The sequence below is a fragment of the Panthera leo genome, chromosome E1, assembly GCF_018350215.1.
Source record: "Panthera leo isolate Ple1 chromosome E1, P.leo_Ple1_pat1.1, whole genome shotgun sequence".
Taxonomy (NCBI): domain Eukaryota; kingdom Metazoa; phylum Chordata; class Mammalia; order Carnivora; family Felidae; genus Panthera; species Panthera leo.
In genome coordinates this window covers 7,236,121-7,255,450 of record NC_056692.1, presented here as the reverse complement: position 1 = coordinate 7,255,450, position 19,330 = coordinate 7,236,121, and the positions used below count along the sequence as shown (strand labels likewise).

At 40.5% G+C, this 19,330-nt stretch overlaps 1 long non-coding RNA gene across 1 annotated transcript in view; it reads right to left on the bottom strand.

Moving 5' to 3' along the window:
* Positions 1–8,297: 8,297 nt before the first annotated feature.
* LOC122205989 overlaps positions 8,298–19,330 on the bottom strand; it is a 140,822-nt gene continuing 129,789 nt past the window's right edge. The window contains exon 3 of the long non-coding RNA XR_006196331.1: positions 8,298–8,457. This is a non-coding gene — a long non-coding RNA (uncharacterized LOC122205989). The remainder of the gene's footprint in view (positions 8,458–19,330) is intronic.

Genomic DNA, 19,330 nt, shown 5'->3' with positions numbered 1-19,330 from the left:
CACAAACGTGGAACTGTTTCGCGACTTGGTTTGCCAGGGGTGCTGTTTCTTTGCCTTAGTTAACACTGGGAGATCACCATCCAACTTGCATTCTCGGTCTTCACTGCCACTTTCAACAACCACGGCAGCAGCCACGATAACAGGAATAGAACGGGACTGGTAATAGCGGATGGCAGCAGCAATAGTGGCTTTTGAAACATACAAGGTGTGGCTTCTACTATTAAATTAAAAAGAAAACCCAAGGAGCCCAACACAGTGAGGTGGAAAAGTTGTACTGTCCATCGGTGAACCTGACCCCACACGTCAGCTCAGGGGAATGAGGTTCTGGGGTAGCGAAGGGGGGAAAGTCTTTCAAACCCCAAAGGATGAAAATGGTCTCCATCCCATGTCAAGGGAGCAAAGTCTTTGCATGCTGCTGCTTGGCTGGGGTACTAGGCTACAGGGGGAAATGAATACTCTGTCCACTGAAGGCGATCTGCCATGAACAGGGGTGCACACCTCAGGATCATGATGACCAGCTGGCCAGGCTGCATTGTGACATCTGAGACCAGCAGCCTAGAAAGACAGGTCAAGATTTACATCGTCTTGAGGGACTAGGGGTAGCTCAAGTTTTCACAGGTAGGATATATCCCTTTGTCCATAATTTATTGTATATCACTCATCATTGTAGATATCTGCTACCTTACCACCCAGCATCTGTTCATCACTTGATGTCCATTGCCTTTTGGAAGAACCACCTCATCCTACTCTCAGCTCGTGTGGACTTGGCTCTACCTTCAGGAGTCGAGTATGAGCCAGGCTAGGACAGTCAGTACATCATTGCCCCCATACCCAATCCCTCTCTCCCACAACTGAGTGGTTCCAGGATGAACCAAGTCAGATTACTCAGAGCCCACAATTCTATTTTGAGGATTTCATTTGATCTGTGGGGGAATCAACTCTTCTCTGCTTCATCTGAGCCCGAAACTATGAGGAATACTACTTACAGCTTAACTCTGGACACAACCCCAAAGATAATGTGAGTCTGGCCTTACGCCTGCCATGTCTAAAGAAGCCATGTCTAAAGCTAGTTCAACCTCCTGTATTTTCCAGCTTAAATTACTTAGAGTTGGGGTTGGGGTTTCCATCTTGGAATCTAAAGGCCCTAATTCTATTGGGGGGTGGGGAGAAGGTTAGGTTGTCTTTCGTGGTTTGTCAATAAAAGAAATGTTCATGTAAAACACGAACACATAAAGCTGTAGGATGTATTTCTTTCTGCTTCCTGTTGTCCTTAATCAATGGAAATCACTCTCCCTTTCTAGAGGGTAAGTTCCTGGAGGACAGAACCCTAATTGTCTTTGTTTTCCTCCTATAGCACACTCTCCGTACAAGTTAAAGGATTTTGTTCATTAAGCACAGAGATGGGCAGACGTCTACAAATTTAAACGTGGAAGCCCCGGTGAGTGAGTTGTTTTGGATATTAACACTGTATAATTTTCTCTTTTGGGGAGAGACGGTGAGAAACTCAGAGACGGGGGAGAGAAGACAGAAGCTAGAAAAACTGGAGACCCCTTTCTTTTAACATCCTCCGCACATCTCCAAACCTTAGTAAAATTAAAAGATTATATATGCTTCATTGGAACTGTGTTAGCTGTGTGAAGCATAGTGCCAAACCTGTAACAGGAGTGAGAACACAGTTCGACCTTGGGGCTATCCCTGTGAGATTTGACAAAACAGGGTAATTTCCGAAATCAGATTCGCAAATACCTACCCGCTCCCCCTCCACACCCACGCAGTCAACAATCCACATGTAATTTTGACTTCCCCCAAAACATCACTACGAAGAGTCTACTGTCGACCAGGAGCCTTACCAATAACATAAACAGTCCGTTAACACATATTTTGTTTGATCTATGTATATCTTATACCGTATTCTCACAATAAACTAAGCGAGAGAAAAGAAACTGCTATGAAGAAAAACGTAAGGAAGTGGGACGCCTGGGTGGCTCAGTCGGTTAGGCATCCGACTCCTGGTTTCAGCTCAGGTCCTGGTTTCAGCTCAGATCTCACAGTTCGTGAGTTCGAGCCCCGTGTTTGGCTCTCCGCTAACAACACGGAGCCTGCTTGGGATTCTCTCTCTCCCTCTCTCTCTGCCCCTCCCCTAATTGCTCTCTCTCTCTCATAATAAATAAACTTACAAAATTAAAAAAAGAAAATCATAAGAAGAGAAAAATCCACTGACAGCATCATACTGTGAAAAATCTGCGTACATAAGGACACATGCAGTTCAAACCCCTGTTGTCCAAGGGTCACTTGGACTTGTTACTTTGGGGGAGGGGGACTGGACCTCCATTATCTGTACTGTGGTTATACCACACTATCGCTGGAGGAAAAGAGAGTGGGGACAGCCCCATTCATCTAGAAGGGTTTACTCTGGCCAATTACCTGGATAGGACAGAAAATAACTATGGGCTGGGGGTCTGCCAGAGCCTGTAGTAATTATTTCTGCCAGAGACCTCCGTGTTCCAGAAGGCATCCCTGAGGAAATCAGACCCCGGGTCGGCTCAATTGCCTTTCTGAGCCTCACCGATTTAAGTGATTACTCCTGTTTGCATGCCCCAAGTCTCAGAAGTCACGAAACAGAACTGAAAAGAAATGTTTGTCAACATGTCTCGCGAGAGTGTGCTCTCATAGTTGCAAAAAAAAAAAAAAAAAAAAAAAGGAATGGAAGCTTCCTGTTAGCGAGGGGCCTGATCCCCTACTCCCCGCGATGGCCTCTGCTGTCCATTACCCTTTCAAAAGCAAACCTTGATTATTATTATTTACTTTTTACCAAAGTAATCTGATGGTTCGTTAATAAAATAGGAGCTCAAAGCACTGCTTATTGCTTGGAAAAAAATAAATTCTAAGTTTAAAAAAATACGACATCCCGCTGATACCTGGGAAAGGGAAATCAGTGAGAGCCAGAGGCAGACCCACATTCTATCAGATAAAGTTAGCTCTATAAAGAACTAGGGTCACATCTTTTTTATTTTCTTATGTTTATTTTCCTTTGAGAGAGAGAGAAAGAGAGAGGGAGAGTTCATGAGCGGGGGAGGGGCAGAGAGATAGACGGAGACAGAATCGGAAGCAGGTGCCAGGCTCTGAGCTGTCAGCACAGAGCCCGATGCGAGGCACGAACCCACGAACTGTGAGACCATGACGTGAGCCGAAGTCAGATGCTCAACCCACTGGGCCACCCAGGCGCCCCAGACTAGGGTCACATCTTAACAGCCAACTGGGCTCAAGTAAGAAGCAGAGTGCTTCTTACTGTGGGCAAAATAAATGCATGCCACTGGGGCCACACACCTCAGAGAAGAAAGAGAACCAAATATTAGAAATCATCCCTTCACAGACAAAAAAAAAAAAAAAGCAAGAAAACAGGACATTTGGGGGAGTACTGGGGAAAAAGGAATATAGCTGCATGAATTGAAACAATGTTAAACTTCTTTTTTAAAAATAAACATGTATTTCTTTTTTGTAAATGTCTATTTTTGAGAGACAGCTTAAGCAGGGGAGGGGCCCAGAAAAAGGAAGACAGAGGATCTGAAGCGGGCTCCGCTTTGACGGCCCAGAGCCTGATGCGGGGCTCGAACCCACGAACTGTGGGCTCGTGACCTGAGCTGAAGTCAGACGCTTAACTGACTGAGCCACCCAGGGACCCCAGGAGGCAGTCTTAGGACCAGTTCTGACCTGCTGTGGGGTGAGACACCGTGAAGAACTGGTCAACAACAACTGGTAAGGGAGCAATCAGACCATTCCCTCCCCCATCCAAAGAAAACAGGCCAAAATGAAGGCAAAGGACAAGCTGTTTGGTGTGTGTGTGCATGTGTGTTTAAAGGTGGATGAAGCTATATTTGTTAAAGTGTCTATTATATGTGAGGGACTTATCTTACCCTTAGAATAACCATACAAAGTTGGCAATATTATATTCAGCTGACATATTGAAAACAGGCTCAGAGGGGTTAAGTGTCCGACTTCGGCTCAGGCCATGATCTCACAGTTCTTGGGTTCAAGCCCTACGTGGGGCTCTGTGCTGACAGCTCAGAGCCTGGAGCCTGCTTCAGATTCTGTGTCTCCCTCTCTCTCTGCCCCTCCCCTGCTCATGCGCTCACTCGCACACTCTCTCTCTCAAAAATAAATGAACATTTAAAAAAAGAGAGAGAGGAAACAGGCTCAGAGAGGTTAGGTAACCTACCCACAGTCACACAGCTCATGTGTTTAAGAATCAGGATGCAAAGTTAGGATTGTGTTCTTGTCACTCTACCTACTGGACATCAAAAGGTATTGTCCAAAGGCCTTGTAATTCAGTCCCTTCCCTTAAGTGGCTCTTGAGGGTCACTCCAGTGAAGGAGGCATTGGGGGTAAGAATGGAGCCTGCCTCTGTGCTTCCATTTGTCGGAGAGAAGTCCTGGCTCCCCAGGGCTGTCCTGCTTCTCTATCTTCCCCCAGCAGATTTCAGTCTCCTCAACAAACACAGAGAACTTATCCAGTACATGAACCTTATATAAAAAAGAAACAGGACCCATGGACTTCCTCTTTCAGGTTCCATAACATGTTAAGAGTTGTCTTTTAAACCTGGCATCAGCAGCCTGATTGGTTGCTGTTGTTTGTTTGTTTGTTATAAATAAAGTTTTATTGGCACCCAGCCACACCCATTTGTTAACTATTGAATATGACTGCTTTCATGCTGCAATGGTAGAGCTGAGTAGTTGTGACACAGATTAGAAAGCCCACAAGCCTAAAATTTTTACTATCTTTTCCTTTACAGAAAAAGATCTAAACATAATGACCTGTCTTTCAACCTCTAACGCCAAAGCTCTCGTGCTTTCCATTTCTAAAAGAAGGCAAGTATCCTCAGACAACCAAAAAACGTTAATAGATTTTTAAAATTTGATATATCATATGTACATTCCCTAATCATTGTCCAAGAAAACTGAAAGTTAATCCTTAAAATCAAAAAACAAAAAAACAAAAACACGAAACCCATATCATTAAACACACGTCCTACTACCTGTAAATTCATCACTACTTCTTCTTTTAAACACTCTTAAGTCAAAGAAAAAATAAAATCATGCGGAATAAGAGTTCCGTGATACAAATGGTAACCAGATAGAAACTAAGATGCAAGAAAATGTCTCATTTAAAAATCAATGAAGATGGGGCGCCTGGGCTGGCTCAGTCGGGTAAGTGTCCGACTTCGGTTCAGGTCATGATCTCATGGTTTGTGGGTTCGAGCCCCATGTCAGACTCCATGCTAATAGCTCAGAGCCTGGAGACTGCTTCGGATTCTGTGTCTCCTTGCCTCTCTCTCTCCCTGCCTCTCCCTTGCTTGTGTTCTCTCTCCCATTCAAAAACAAACAAACAAATAAATAAATAAATAAATAAATAAATAAATAAATATTTTTTAAAAAATAAAATAAATGAGGATAAGATCAAGACAAATTGAACTTTATCGAAATCAAAAACTTCTCTTGGAAAGGCTCGTTAAAAGTAGAAAACGACTCACCACAGACTTGGAGAAAATATTTGCAAAGAATACGTCTAACACATCTAAATATAAAGAGTGTATTAGCACACATCTAATATGTTCTTGTATTCAGAATATACAAATGTTTCTCAAAACTCAATAATAAGGAAACAAAATACCCCATAAGAAAATGAACAAAAGATCTGAATGGACACCTACCAATGAAGACGTATGGAAAGCAAGGAAACATAAGAAAAGAGACCCAAGATTTATTAATCATTAGCAGAATGCACCCAAAACCCACAATGAGACATTGTGGCTATTTTAACCCCCTATTAGGATGGCTAAAATAAAAAAGAATGACCACAGTAAGTGCTGATAAGGATGCACAGGGACTGGAATTTGCATACACTGCTGTTGGTAATGTAAGGCGGTGTAACCGCCTTGGAAATCAGTTTGATATTTCTTAGAAAGTTAAGCTTGCATCTACCGGGTCATTCGGCCACACCGCTCTTAGGCGTTTGTCTAAGAGAAAAGGAAGCATGCGGTCACACAGTACTTTATAGCGAATGTTCATAAAAATGGAAACAACCTAAATGTCCATGGACAGATGAATCAATCAACAAAATAGCAGATAGATATGCTGCATAAAGTAGCTAGACAATAAAGGGTACATTCGGTATGACTCTCTATAAAATTCTAGACGATGCCTGCTAATACATAGTGATAGAAAGCAGATAGGGGGCTGAAAGTTGGGAAGGAGGCTTACGGAGGGGCACCAAGAGATGTGACAGACATGCTCGTTATCTTGACTGGTGAGGGCTTCTCGGATATAGAGATGTCAAAAGCTATCAAACTGTATACTTCGGATGTGTGCTGTTTATCAGATGTCAGTTAAAGCTGTTAAAAATACTGTAAACGAAGCCATATGCAAAAGAAAAAAACAAAAACACTTTACGACATACACCCTACGCTACGCACTAAATCTTTTTGCAAAGGTTTTAGAAATTATATTGACAATATTTCTTTTAACTTTTTTAATGTTTATTTATTTTTGAGAGAGAGAGACAGGGGCAAAGTGCAAGCAGGGGAAGGGTAGAGAGAGAGGGAGTCACATAATCCAAAGCAGGCTTCAGGCTCTGAGCTGTCAGCGCAGAACCTGATGTGGGGCTCGAACCCACGAACCGCGAGATCATAACCTGAGCTGAAGTCGGACGTTCAACCGACTGAGCCACCTGTGGACCCCTACTGGCAATATTTCTAAGAAAGCTTGTCAGAAGAAAATAAACAGGCCATTTTCAAATAATTGAACAAAAAATAACAGCTAGTGTAAACATGCTTATCTTCCCTTATAGCTAAAGAGATACATATTAAAGAGCAAATAAAACATCATAGTTTGTTATTAATCTGGTGAAAGTTTAAGTTTTCAGGGGTGCCTGGGTGGCTTGGTTAAGCATCCAACTTCAGCTCAGGTCATGATCCCATGGTCTGTGAGTTCGAGCCCCACGTCGGGCTCTGTGCTGACAGCTCAGAGCCTGGAGGCTGCTTCAGATTCTGCGTCTCCCTCTCTCTCTGCCCCTCCCCTGCTTATGCTCTGTCTCTCTCTGTCTCAAAAATAAATAAAAACATTAAAAATGTTTTTAAAAAAATTTGGTATACTGCAGGGTTGACCAGGGTCTGGGATAAAACACTCTCTCATGCACTGTTGGAAAGAATCTATTGATAAAACATTATTTGGAGGACAATTATCTACCACAACTAAAAATGTACCAACTGTGAACCCAATTATTTTGTAAGCGTTTGCTCTATGCATATCTTGGCAAATATATATTGACTATAACAATATTTGATATGAGAAAATCAATCAAATTGTCAAAATTTTAAAAATATTCTGTATGTTTTGCAGAAGGAAAGTTATATAAGTTATAACACTATGCAGTTTTCAAAATATTGATGTAAAATAAATATGCTGGTTTAGAAAGGGCCTAGAATGTATATTAATGAATGAAATGAGCAAGGTACAGAACAGGGTCCACATAGATGAATTGCTTTGTGAAAAATTGAAATGTTTTACACACATCACACGCGCGTGCTCACGCACACACACACCTGTGCATAAGACTCTTTAGGAAGAAAGGAAAAAAAAGAATCTTCAGAAAAAACGCAAAAAAGAAAAAAATAGTTTAGAGTAGTTAACTTTGGAGAAGGGTTAACTCTGTAACCTTATGTATGATTTCAAATTACTTTCAAAATTTTTCTAAGTTCTATCGTATGTGTATGTATGTGTACCTGTATGTGTGTGTATATGTGTGTGTATATATGTATATACATATCTTCCTTATCCATTCATCAGTCGATGGACACTTGGGCTGTTTCCATAATTTGGCTATTGTAGATAATGCTGCTATAGACATCGGGGTGCATATATCCCTCTGAATTAGTATTTTTGTATTCCAGTAGTTTGCTGGATCGTAGGGTAGTTCTATTTTTAACTTTTGAGGAACTTCACATTGTCTTCCACGGTGACTACACCATGTTTGCACTCACACCGACAGAGCAAGAGCGCTCCCCTTTCTAACGGGAATTTAAAAACTTAAAGAACAAAAGAAACTGGGTTGTATTACTACTGCTGTGAAATTAATAAAACCGAACACTTGAAACGCGAGGTCAATTCATACCAAATTTCAGGTAGTGGAACTAAAAATTGGCATTCTTGATATTTGAGATTATGAAAACAAAACATATGGAGAATATGCGGAATGTTTTCTGAACGTGATTGACAGAAGTATCATTATTTTGAGGCTCCAACCTTTAGATGATCTTCTGGAAGATGTGTGGCTGTTTGGCTACGTCCCCGGTGTGGCATAAAGATGGCACGTGTTCTGGTCTGAGCAGAAGTCTCAACCCTGTTCCATACAGGATATAGGACCTTGACCAAATTCCTTCCTCTCAAACCACAGTCGCCTCACCTGTAAAATGGTAAAAATCTTTGTCACGGGGGTGCATGATTCTATGGAAAAGATAAAACACAGTTTTCTGAAGTCATAGAGGAATTTCTTCCTATATGCCAAGGATATTTTCTTCCACATCTTGTAGACACTGCATGTCTAACGTGAAGCCTTCCATCGCTGAGAGCATTCTTGCTCCTGGCCCAGAGGTGTGGTATTGGGACTCTGTCAGCCAAATATACTCAATCGACCGGTCAGATGACAGGTATACCTGATGGCCTAGGTAACTTGGGAGGATGGCCGTAGACGAACTTTACTATTTTTCATTCCCCGGGCTGTCTTTTGGAAGAGTGGATGTAGCTGTGTGGTCAGTGTTTGTGTGTATGTGCTTTTCTTTGGGTAAATATTGATTTTTCTTGCTGGATCATGAACTCCCAAGAAAAACTCTCCATTTCATAAGAGTCCATTTGTAAGACAGCAAATACTGGTCATATTCATAAATACCAGATGAAATAATTTTTATGCATGCTTGGGCCTGAGTGATGGAATCACTGGTTTTATGATGTGGAAAAGTAATCAGGATAGGATCATGGAATCTGAAAGCAAAGTGCCATTGAAAGTCTGCCAACAAAGACCCCAAGAGAGGGACATTGGTGACCCATTTTTCAAGTCTGCCATTTAGTTGGTGAGCATTCGGCATGTCACCCAATCTTTTGGTCCCATACACAAGATGGAACTATCTAGATACACCTGTTCTTGCAAGGTATCAGGGATATTTGCATAAACAGTAATACCATGTATTTATAAACATCATCAGGATGTTTCTACACCAACAGTAGGCATATATCGCCTAGATTTTTTTTTAAGATAGAGGAGAAGAAAGATGTTCTCCGAGCATCACGGGAGGAAAAAGGGAAGGGAAGCAGAAGCAGAAGACTTTTCTGAGTTATCCTGCTGAGGATTTCCGCCAAAACTTAAGCACTTTAGAAATGCAACTAAGCCCTGGCTTAATTTGGTCGTAAAAAATGTCTGTATTTTGAGAACAAAGAAAACCAAATGTAGGCTACAAATCTGAGAATGAATCAAGAAATACATCTCAAGGAAAATCCCCCGGGGGTGACTACGGTCAGGTCGCTTCACCTACCAGGCAGAAAATCTGCTCAGTTCTCTGATAAGAGTCCCCCCAGTTGCTGCAGAGGTTAACCCATTCCTGATGCTGTTCTGTGGAGAAGGAGATGATTATCCAACGTGTCATGCCAAAGCCATGACTTCGGTGAGCCCTGTCGGTCACCTCTCTGCCCTGGCCAGGCGAGAGGCCCTGGCTGGAATCCCAGCTCTTTCCCACCAAGCACAGAATTTCCCCCTGGGTTTGCTGGGCATGTCTTAATTCCTGCTAACTGATGGTAATTTTGACCCGTGAGTGAACAGGAACTGACCTTCGAATTTCTTCTGGCCTCCATGCAATCTATTAAGGCACTTAAGCTCCTGCCTTCTACATAAAACACTCCTGTGTTTAAAAACAAACTTCTAAGTCCAAAATGACAGGGTTAATTATTCTGAAATACGCTGTTTACAGCGCAAACTCCATAAAACAGAATACATGATTTAACACACCATCCAAGTCAGCGCTGGTTTCCATTTCTGCCCAATCAGGGACTAAATCTATGTCACTCACTCCTCTTTGTGCGCTGGGAATGGTTTTATGTTCCATCTTACTGTAAATTATACACATCAAGATCATAATGGGACACAGTCCACTTTGTTGCCAAAACCTGCTAGGTTAGATCATCTATTAAACTCTATTTATTTTTTATGACAAACAAGAAAAATGACAAGGCAGCTACTGAATGCCTGCTAATGGACACCAAATGCCTTTTGAGGTTCCCTTCATAGTACGCTCATTTGTTCGAGAGTCCAGCTAACTTCCTCTTTGATGCTCTACCTCCCAAAAATAATCTTAAGAAGAAGCTGGTTTTCATAAGCTACTGGGGACTGACCTGCTTACCATCTGCCCTCTGTGTTCTGATTCTGGGGTCAAAAGTTTGCTTCTGCTCCGACATGCGGAGTCTCAGTCTCGCTAAAAGGAGAAAAGCCACGCGTTCCTTTGAAATCCTTTGTCTTAGGGGCCGAATGAATAGAATGAAACATCAGCTCCAAGTTTGCAAGAGTCACCTTCGGATCCACAAATAGCTCCAGAAAGGGTTACAGAAGAAAACACGAATAGGAAATAATCAGAACAGAGTTTGCTAAGAGTTCTCCTCAGGGGATTGAAAGGAGCATTTGGACTCCATGCGATCAATTCAGATGTTGATCGCATCACAGATTTTTATCCATCGTGCACTTCCGTTCGTTCTCTTGGGAATCTTTCTATGTTCTGTTTAAAACCATCCCTAACATGCCGTGTCCTGGGCACAGCCCATTCAAGAGCAAGTTCCAGAATGCCCTGGTGGCACCCGCTTGCCCAGATGCTTTCTGAGATTCAAGTTTCTAGAAGCAGAAAGACGTCCATGGGACCCTGAGACTCAAAAGCAGTGTTTTGCCTTTTTCATAGCATGGCACAAAGGGGATCAAGAATGGCTGCCTAGTCCCCTGGTCCCTGGTTAGCACAGACCCTAGTTAATGTGGCCAGCGGAAGAGAAAATACTGACGGCTGTTCTTTCCAGAAGCGGTATGGGGGATGCAATGATATGAAAGTTGAACAAGTTTAAAAAACAAACAAAACAGCTCTTTTGCCTCATCCCCTGGATACGAATTCATTTGTCTCTTAGTCTTGGGCTTTTTGGTGGTGGTGATGCTTTATTCTTTTCTGTCTTCACGGGTCTTTACACACGAAGTTACGAGCATGGAGGCCAGTTGCCATCTTGAACTGGAAATCTGGAATGCTCTTGTAACTTTATCACACTGATTTCATTTGACTGTCTCCGTGTTTTTATTAGGTCCATTCATTGAGGCCGGGGGTATCGAGGCACAAACAGGAGGCGATGTATCTTTTGAAGGTGGCAAGCGGGTCACGAGATGGCAGGTGGGCACATGTTTTCGTAATCCTCCTAATGGAAGATGGGGACAAAACGCTTCTGCCCCCACTCGATGGGCGTGGGGGGGCGGCGTCTGTGTGTGTTTGCAGTGAAGATGGCAGAGAACACCAAGAGACTAAACTGTTGCCCTAGACTCGGAATATTCTGGCTTGGAGGGAAGAGCGAGGAAGCGGCCTTTTCCCATCTGCTTTATCACGCAGCCTAAGTCTGTTAAAATAATTCCCGTGTTGAGCTCCTTCACGCATTGCTGGCTGTGGCCTCCTGCCTTTCTGCTCATTCCTCACACAAGGTGAGTTGAATGATAATATCGGAGGGAGCGCAGATGAAGCTTACGGTCATGGCTTACTTCATGTGACTCCACACGGAAGATCGCTTCATTGAGCCAGATCCTGCTCTTAATTTAAATTCACTATGGTCGGGACCATGAGGGAATTTTTTTCTACTTTAAATCTTTGGCAGACAGGTAGGTTTGCCAGAGAAATTACAAGAGGGCCAATTAAACTTGAGTTTCAGGAAAACAAGAAGTGACTTTTTTTTTCCTTTCAGGATTTCCCCATTATTGCACGGGATGCACTCATACCAGAAACAGTAATTCATTTTCTCTGAAATTCAAATTGGATTGGGTAGGCTATATATTTTGTCGTTGCTAGTGTTGTTAAATCTGGCAATTCTACCTACAGGGCTCCCTGTTTGTAGGTCACTTTTATTTTTTATTTTTAATTAACTTTTTTTTTTTTTTTTTTGGACAAGGAGAGACAGAATGTGAGCAGGGGAGGGGCAGAGAGAGATGGAAACACAGAATCTGGAAACAGGCTCCAGGCTCTGAGCTGTCAGCACAGAGCCCGACGCGGGGCTCGAACTCACGGACCGTGAGATCGTGACCTGAGCCAAAGTCAGACACTTAACTGAGCCACCCGGGCGCCCCGACAATCTCTATTTTTATTAGAAAATAAGATTAAAGAGACTCAGACTACATCAAATATTAGATCTTCTTATTACCTTAAAACGATTTCTAGTCATACTCAATTTAGTCAAGTTGAACGCATACTGGAAATTGAATGTGCCTTTCATATTAATCTTACAAGTTGAGGAAAGTCAAAGTAACTTTCATGGAAAGATCAACGGTTGACTGACTTGATTCAAAGTCATCATCGAAGCAATCATCTTTGGTCATCCTCATATCCTGTCTGATTCTTTCACTGGCAACACACACTTAGAGTCTCTGGTCTTCATGGTTATGTGGTTGTTTTCCTATGCAGAAACTAAATTGGGATCACAGTCATTTGTAAAGTTCTCTCTATGAGCAACTATACAGTCATCGTTCAATATATTATCTCGGGAAATTATACATTTACATTAATCCAGAATTAATCAGAGTTCAAGAGGGTTCCTTGTGGGCGAACGTGGTCAAAGGGTCTAGATTTCCACTTAAAATATAAGTAAGCCCTGGGGATGTCATGTACAATGTGGTAACTATAGTTAACAAAAGTCTACTATGTATTTGAAAGCTGCTAAGAGAGTAGATCCTAAAAGTTCTCATCACAAGAGAAAATAACTATGGGAGGTGATGGATGTTAAGTAACCTCGTCGTGGTGATCATTTCACAATATATACGTGTATCAACTCATTACGTACACCTAAATCTAGTGTTATGTTTCAATTAGATCGCATTTCTTTAAAAAAAGATGTTAAAAAAGAAGTCTCTTGTGGATTTCAGTTTCTTCACAAGGGAAGGATGAATGGATACAAGTCTTTCCAATTTAAATATGAAAAACTGAGTGGTTATGTTACTAAGAGCTGACCAAGAAAAAGAGTTGAGGTTATAATCTACTGTCTCTTCTTGGGAAGCCACCAACACAGCTCACTGCCAGCCAGAACCACAGCGACAGGGTGGGCTGAATGCCCACAGAAGAGGCTTGAGTCCCTTCCCACGATGTGTGAGTGTGGTGTCCAGACGCTGCCTGGGGAACAGTCCTGCACATCCACTGCTCGAAGAGGAATGCCGAACACGGGCCAAGTTGTCCTTAAATTGGGGGGGATCTGTGAAATCTGTGGCCAGAGATATCAAATCCCTCTTCCTGGAGGAACACTTATTTGAGAACTTGAGGCTCTTACTTCTTATTTTTTTGTTCGTGGTCTTTTAAAAATTAGTTTAGTTTTCAAAAATAATTTTTCAAAATTTGTATTGTTGGAGTATAGCTGACATGCAACGTTTTATTAGTTTTAGGTGGTCAACATAGTGATTAGACGATCCTATACATTACTCAGTGCCCACCCACCACAAGCGTGGTCACCATCCAACACCACACAGCGTTACTACGACATCATTGGTCATATTCTCTTTGTTGCACTTTTCATCTCTGTGACTTATTTATTTTATAATCGGAAGTTTGTGCCTCTTAATTCCCTTCACCTATTTTGCCCATCTTCCCCAGCAACCACCAATTTGTTCTCTGTATTTATGAATCTCTTTCTGGGTTTTTGGTTTGTCCATCTGCTTTGTTTTTTTGATTCCATGTATAAGTGAAATCCTATAATGTTCATCTCTATCTGACTTATTTCACTTAGCAGAATAGTCCCTATGTCCATCCATGTTGCTGCAAATGTCAAGATTTCATTCTTTGTGGCTGAGTAATATTCCATCGTACGTATGTACCACATTTTCTTTATCAGTTCATCTGTTGACACACATTTTAGGTTGTTTCCACCTCTTACCTATTGTGAATAATGTTGCAATAAACATGGGAATGTAGATATCTCTTTGAGATCACGATTCCCATTCTTCTGGATAAATACACAGAAGTGGGATTATTGGGTCAAATAGTTCTATTTTTAATTTTTTGAATTCTCATATTGTTTTCTATATGATGCGCCATTTTTTTATTCCCACCAACAGTGCACAAGGCTTCCAATTTCTTAACATCCTTACTAGCACTTTTATATTTTTGGATTTTTTGATAATAACTATCCTTACAGATGTGAAATAATATCTCATATCTCACTGGGGTTTTGATTTGCATTTTCCTGATGGTGAGTGATGTTGAGCATCTTTTCATGTGTCTGTCAGCCATTTGTCTGTCTTCCTGGGAAATATGCCCATTCAAATCCTTTGCCTATTTTTTTAATCAGGTAATTTAAGGGTTTTTTGTTTTGTTTTGTTTTTATTGCTTTTGGGTTGTTGGAATTTCTTATGTACTTTGGATATCAATTCCTTATCAGATATGTGGTTTTCAAATAGCTCTGTTGATTGTCCTTTGCTGTGCAGAAGCTTTTGAGTTTGATGTAGTCCCACTTGTTTGTTTTTGGTTTTCTCACCTGTGCTTTTGGGGTCTTCTCCAGGAAATCATTGCCAAGGCCAATGTCATTAAGACTCTCCCTTATGTTTTCTTCTAGAAATTTTATGATTCCAGGTCTTACCTTTAAGTCTTCAATCCATTTTGAGTTGATTTTTGTGTGTGGTATAAGATAAGAGTCCTATTTCAATCCTTGGCATGTGGATATCCAGTTTTCTCAACCCTATCTATTAACAAAACTATCCTTTCCCCAGTGTATATTCTTGGCACATGTATCAAAGATCAGTTGCCACAGGTTTATTTCTGGGCTTTCTATTCTGTTTCACTGACCTATATGCCTGCATTTCTGTATATTGTACCATACTGTTTTGGTTACGATAGCTTTGCAATGTGTTTTGAAACCAGAAAGTGTGGGGTCTCTAGCTTTGATTTTGTTTTTGTTTTTTCCAAGACAGTTTTGGCTATTTTCTGTGTTATTTGTGGTTCCACGTGAATTTTAGAATTGTTTTTCTATTCTGTGAAAAATGCCATTGGGATTTTTATAAAGATTTCACTGAATCTGTATATCACTTTGGGTACTATGGACATATTGTTTATATTAACTCTTACAATCCATAAACATGGGCTGTCTTTCTGCTTATTTGTGTCTCCTTTAATTTTCTTCCAGTAGTATTTTGCAGTTTCCAGTGTACAAGTCTTTTGCCTTCTAGATATATTTATTCCTAAGTATTTTTATGCTTTTATAACTTTAAATTTCCTGTTTTTGGAATTTTTGTTGCTGGCATATAGGAATGCAACTCATTTTTATGTGTTGATTTTATATCCTGAAATTTTAGTGACTTTATTAGTTCTAAAAGCATTTTTGTGGAATCTTTTAGGGTTTTCTACTTCTACAATTGTGTCGTCTACAAACAGAGAGACTTTTACTTCTCCTTTCCCAATTTGATGCCTATTATTTCTTTTTCTTGCCTAATTGCTATAACTAGAACTTCTAGTACTGTATTGAACAGAAGGGGTGCGATAGACATCCTTGCTTTGTTCCTGATCTTAGGAGAAAAACTTTCATATTTTCACCATTGAGAATGATGTTACCTATGGACTTTCAGACATGACCTTCATTATATTGAAGTACTTTATATTTCTGATTTGTTGAGTATTTTATCATGAAATGGTGTTGAATTTTGTCAAATATTTTTCTGCATCTATCAAGATAATCATGTGGATTTTGATCCTTTGTTCTGGTAATACGGTATATCACATTTATTGGTTTTCATATATTGAACTATCCTTGAATCCCAAGGATGAATCTCACTTGGTTATGGTGTGTGATTCTTTTAATATGCTGTTGAATTTCATTGGCTACTATTTTGTTGAGGATTTTTGCATGTGTATTCCTCAGGGATGTCAGTCTGTAGGGTTTTTTTGTCTGTCTGTTTCTGTTTGTTTTTGTTTTTCTTGTCGTGTCCTCTTATGGCTTTGGTATCAGGATAATGCTGGCCTCATACACTGAGTTTGGAAGTCATCCCTCCTCTTCAATTTTTTGGAAGAGTTTGAGAAGGATGAGTGTTAATTCTTCTCTAATGTTTGGTAGAATTCACCAGTGAAGCCATCTGGTCCTGGGATTTTCCTTATTGGGAAGTTTTTGATTACGAATTCAATATTTACACTGGTTATAGGTCTGTTCAGATTTTTCTATTTCTTCATGATTTAGTGTTGGTAGACTATGTTTCTAAGAATTTATCCATTTCTGCTAGGATGTCTGATTCACTGGCATATGATTACAGAAGGCAGGAAATAATAAGGAAAAGAGCAGAAATAAAACAGAGAAATGAAAAGTGATAGAAAAAAATCAATGAAACTAGGAGTTGATGATTTGGAAGGATCAGCAACACTCATCAATGTTAGTTGGACTAACTATGAAAAAATGAGAGAAGACTCAAATAAAGTCAGAAATGAAAGAGGAGACATTGTCATTGATGCCACAGAAATCAAAAGGATTTTAAGGCTCCTAGCTCCAGTAGCTTGATGAGTTCTCTCCTACCTCCATGACACACACGCTTACTACTTAGTTGGAAGGATTTTCCTTCTGCAATTGCAGACTAGATAGGAATGTGGATAGCGGGTAACGCTCTACCTAATAGAGCTTGGTTTGCTGGGACACAAAAACCTCATTCGAACCCTCCTAAGTTGGAAATAACGATGATTCAGGCAAGATTCGGGGAGATTCCAATAAAGATGTTTGTTTCACAACAGTGTAGTAGTTACCCTCTGTTTCACTCTCCTCCATTTTTATCACCCGTGTAAGCCGTGGTCCCGAAGCGTATGATCCTCCTTCTGATGTATCCCCAAAAGGTCAAAAGTAGCCTAACGTCACAATGCCTGCGTCACTCACCTCAGTTCATCTTATCACATAGGAATTTTATCATTTCCTATGATCGCAAGAAGGGTGAGTACGAGACATTTTGAGAGAGAAAAACCACATTCACATAGCTTTTATTACAGTATATTGTTGTAATTGTTCTATTTTATTTAGTTATTGTTAATCTCTTCCTGTGCCGAATTTATACATTAAACTTCATCATAGGTATGTACATGCAGGAAAAAACATAGCGCATATAGGGTTTGTTTCTGTCTGTGGTTGCAGGCATGCTCTGGGGGTCTTGGAACATATCCCCTTCAGGTAACGGGGGTCCACGATACTTGTAAAATTGAGGCTAATTAAACAAAAAGACAGACTTTAATGGGATGAAGGACAAATGTGTAGCAGGTCAGTTCTGAGACCTGTCTCCTTTGCTTTATTTACTTCCTAATTTTCTAATTTATGACTGCTGAGTCTCAGGCTTAAAGATGTATGAATCTTGGGGTGTGTAGGTGGCTCATTCAGGGAAGCATCTGACTCTTGATTTCAGCTCATATCACCATGATCTCACAATTCATGAGATCAAGCCCCACGTTGAGCTCTGTGCGGACAGCACAGAGCCTGCTTGGGATTCTCTCTCTCCTTCTCTCTTTTCCCCTCCCCTGCTTGCTCTCTCTCTCTCTCTCTCTCAAAATAAATAAGTAAGCTTTAAAAAACATGATGCATGAATCTTGACCAGAGGTTTAAGTAGTGAAGCTAGGAATCAAACCTGCCTGTCTGTAAGAAAGCAGTCACATTTTATGTGAATCTGAATTAGGCAAATCTGAAATAGTGTGTACAAAATATTATGTAACATGTTTAATTTTTTAAATTTTTACTTAATGTTTATTTATTATTTTTGGTACAGAGAGAGACAGAGTGTGAGCAGGGGAGGGGCAGACACAGAATCCGAAGCAGGCTCCAGGCTCTGAGCTGTCAGCACAGAGTATGACATGGGGCTCAAACTCATGGACTGTGACATCATGACCTGAGCTGAAGTCAGATGCTTAACTGACTGCGCCACCCAGGCACCTCTAACATGTTTTATGCTAAAATAAAGTATACAGATCTCAATTTTTTAAATCAAAACTACAGAATTTTGAAACTGATTGATAGGACTCAATAGTAAGTTTTATCCCATTGTTACATAGTATTGTAATTTGGCTGGTTACACACACACACACACACACACACACACACACACGCCACCATTTTTTGTCAGTATTTCATGAAGCATGTTGCAATTAACAGGTATTGTACACCTGAGCAATTTTGGTAAGCCTTGTGTTGATCTGGATATGTATTATCGTTGCAATTTATTATTTAATATGCATTGTTATTACTAATGGGAACCTGACAAAGTAACTCCTTTAACAACATCCTCCAAATGTTCACTATGTTGTGGCGTTACAGCTGCAGCTGAAAATTGCACCTGGAAGTCACTAAGTTCTAGAAACTTGTTGGATGTGATAAAAACACTATAAAGTAGGTCAAACTACCAAAATGTGCTGTGCTGTTAATTTTGGAGAGTGTACTAAGAGAACATTAGAGACACTGCTGAGGAAATAAAAAGCAGTCTTAAAGCAAAACTATGTAATAACAGTTGAAAGGGTATATGGTCCCCGAATTTAATTTGCTCTCCACTCCCCTTTTACATTTGTTCCTAGGGGAAAATTAGTCTTAAATAATGGTAGGTTTTCAGGAATGCATCTTTTGCACAAAGTTCAACCGCCCTGCATTTTTCATTAAAAGCATCTGACAACATTTTGCCTTCTTGTCCAGTTTTATGAAAGAGTCCTGTGGTTTATCAGCAAAATGGAATTTCCATGAGGATGAAGACAGATGTAGCCTCAGAGCTTAATACCAGGTTTGCCTGGAAAATAATAGTGTCTAATAAATATTTGCCGAATAAGTAAATGAATAAGTATACAACCTCAGAAAACTTAGCACCGACACCAGTCCCAAAGGTTTTGCTCTGAAGACTAAATCCCTCCAGAACATTTGTAAGAGTACTCATTCCTGGGAAAGATATTAGTACTTCTTGGTTCAGAGAATTGACAATTTATCCCTAATTTCCCCTGCCAAGTAATGAGTAATTAAATCAGTTTACAATCCTTTAGTAATCCAGATAAATAAATCAGTCTCTGGCACAAAATTGTGTCAAAGGC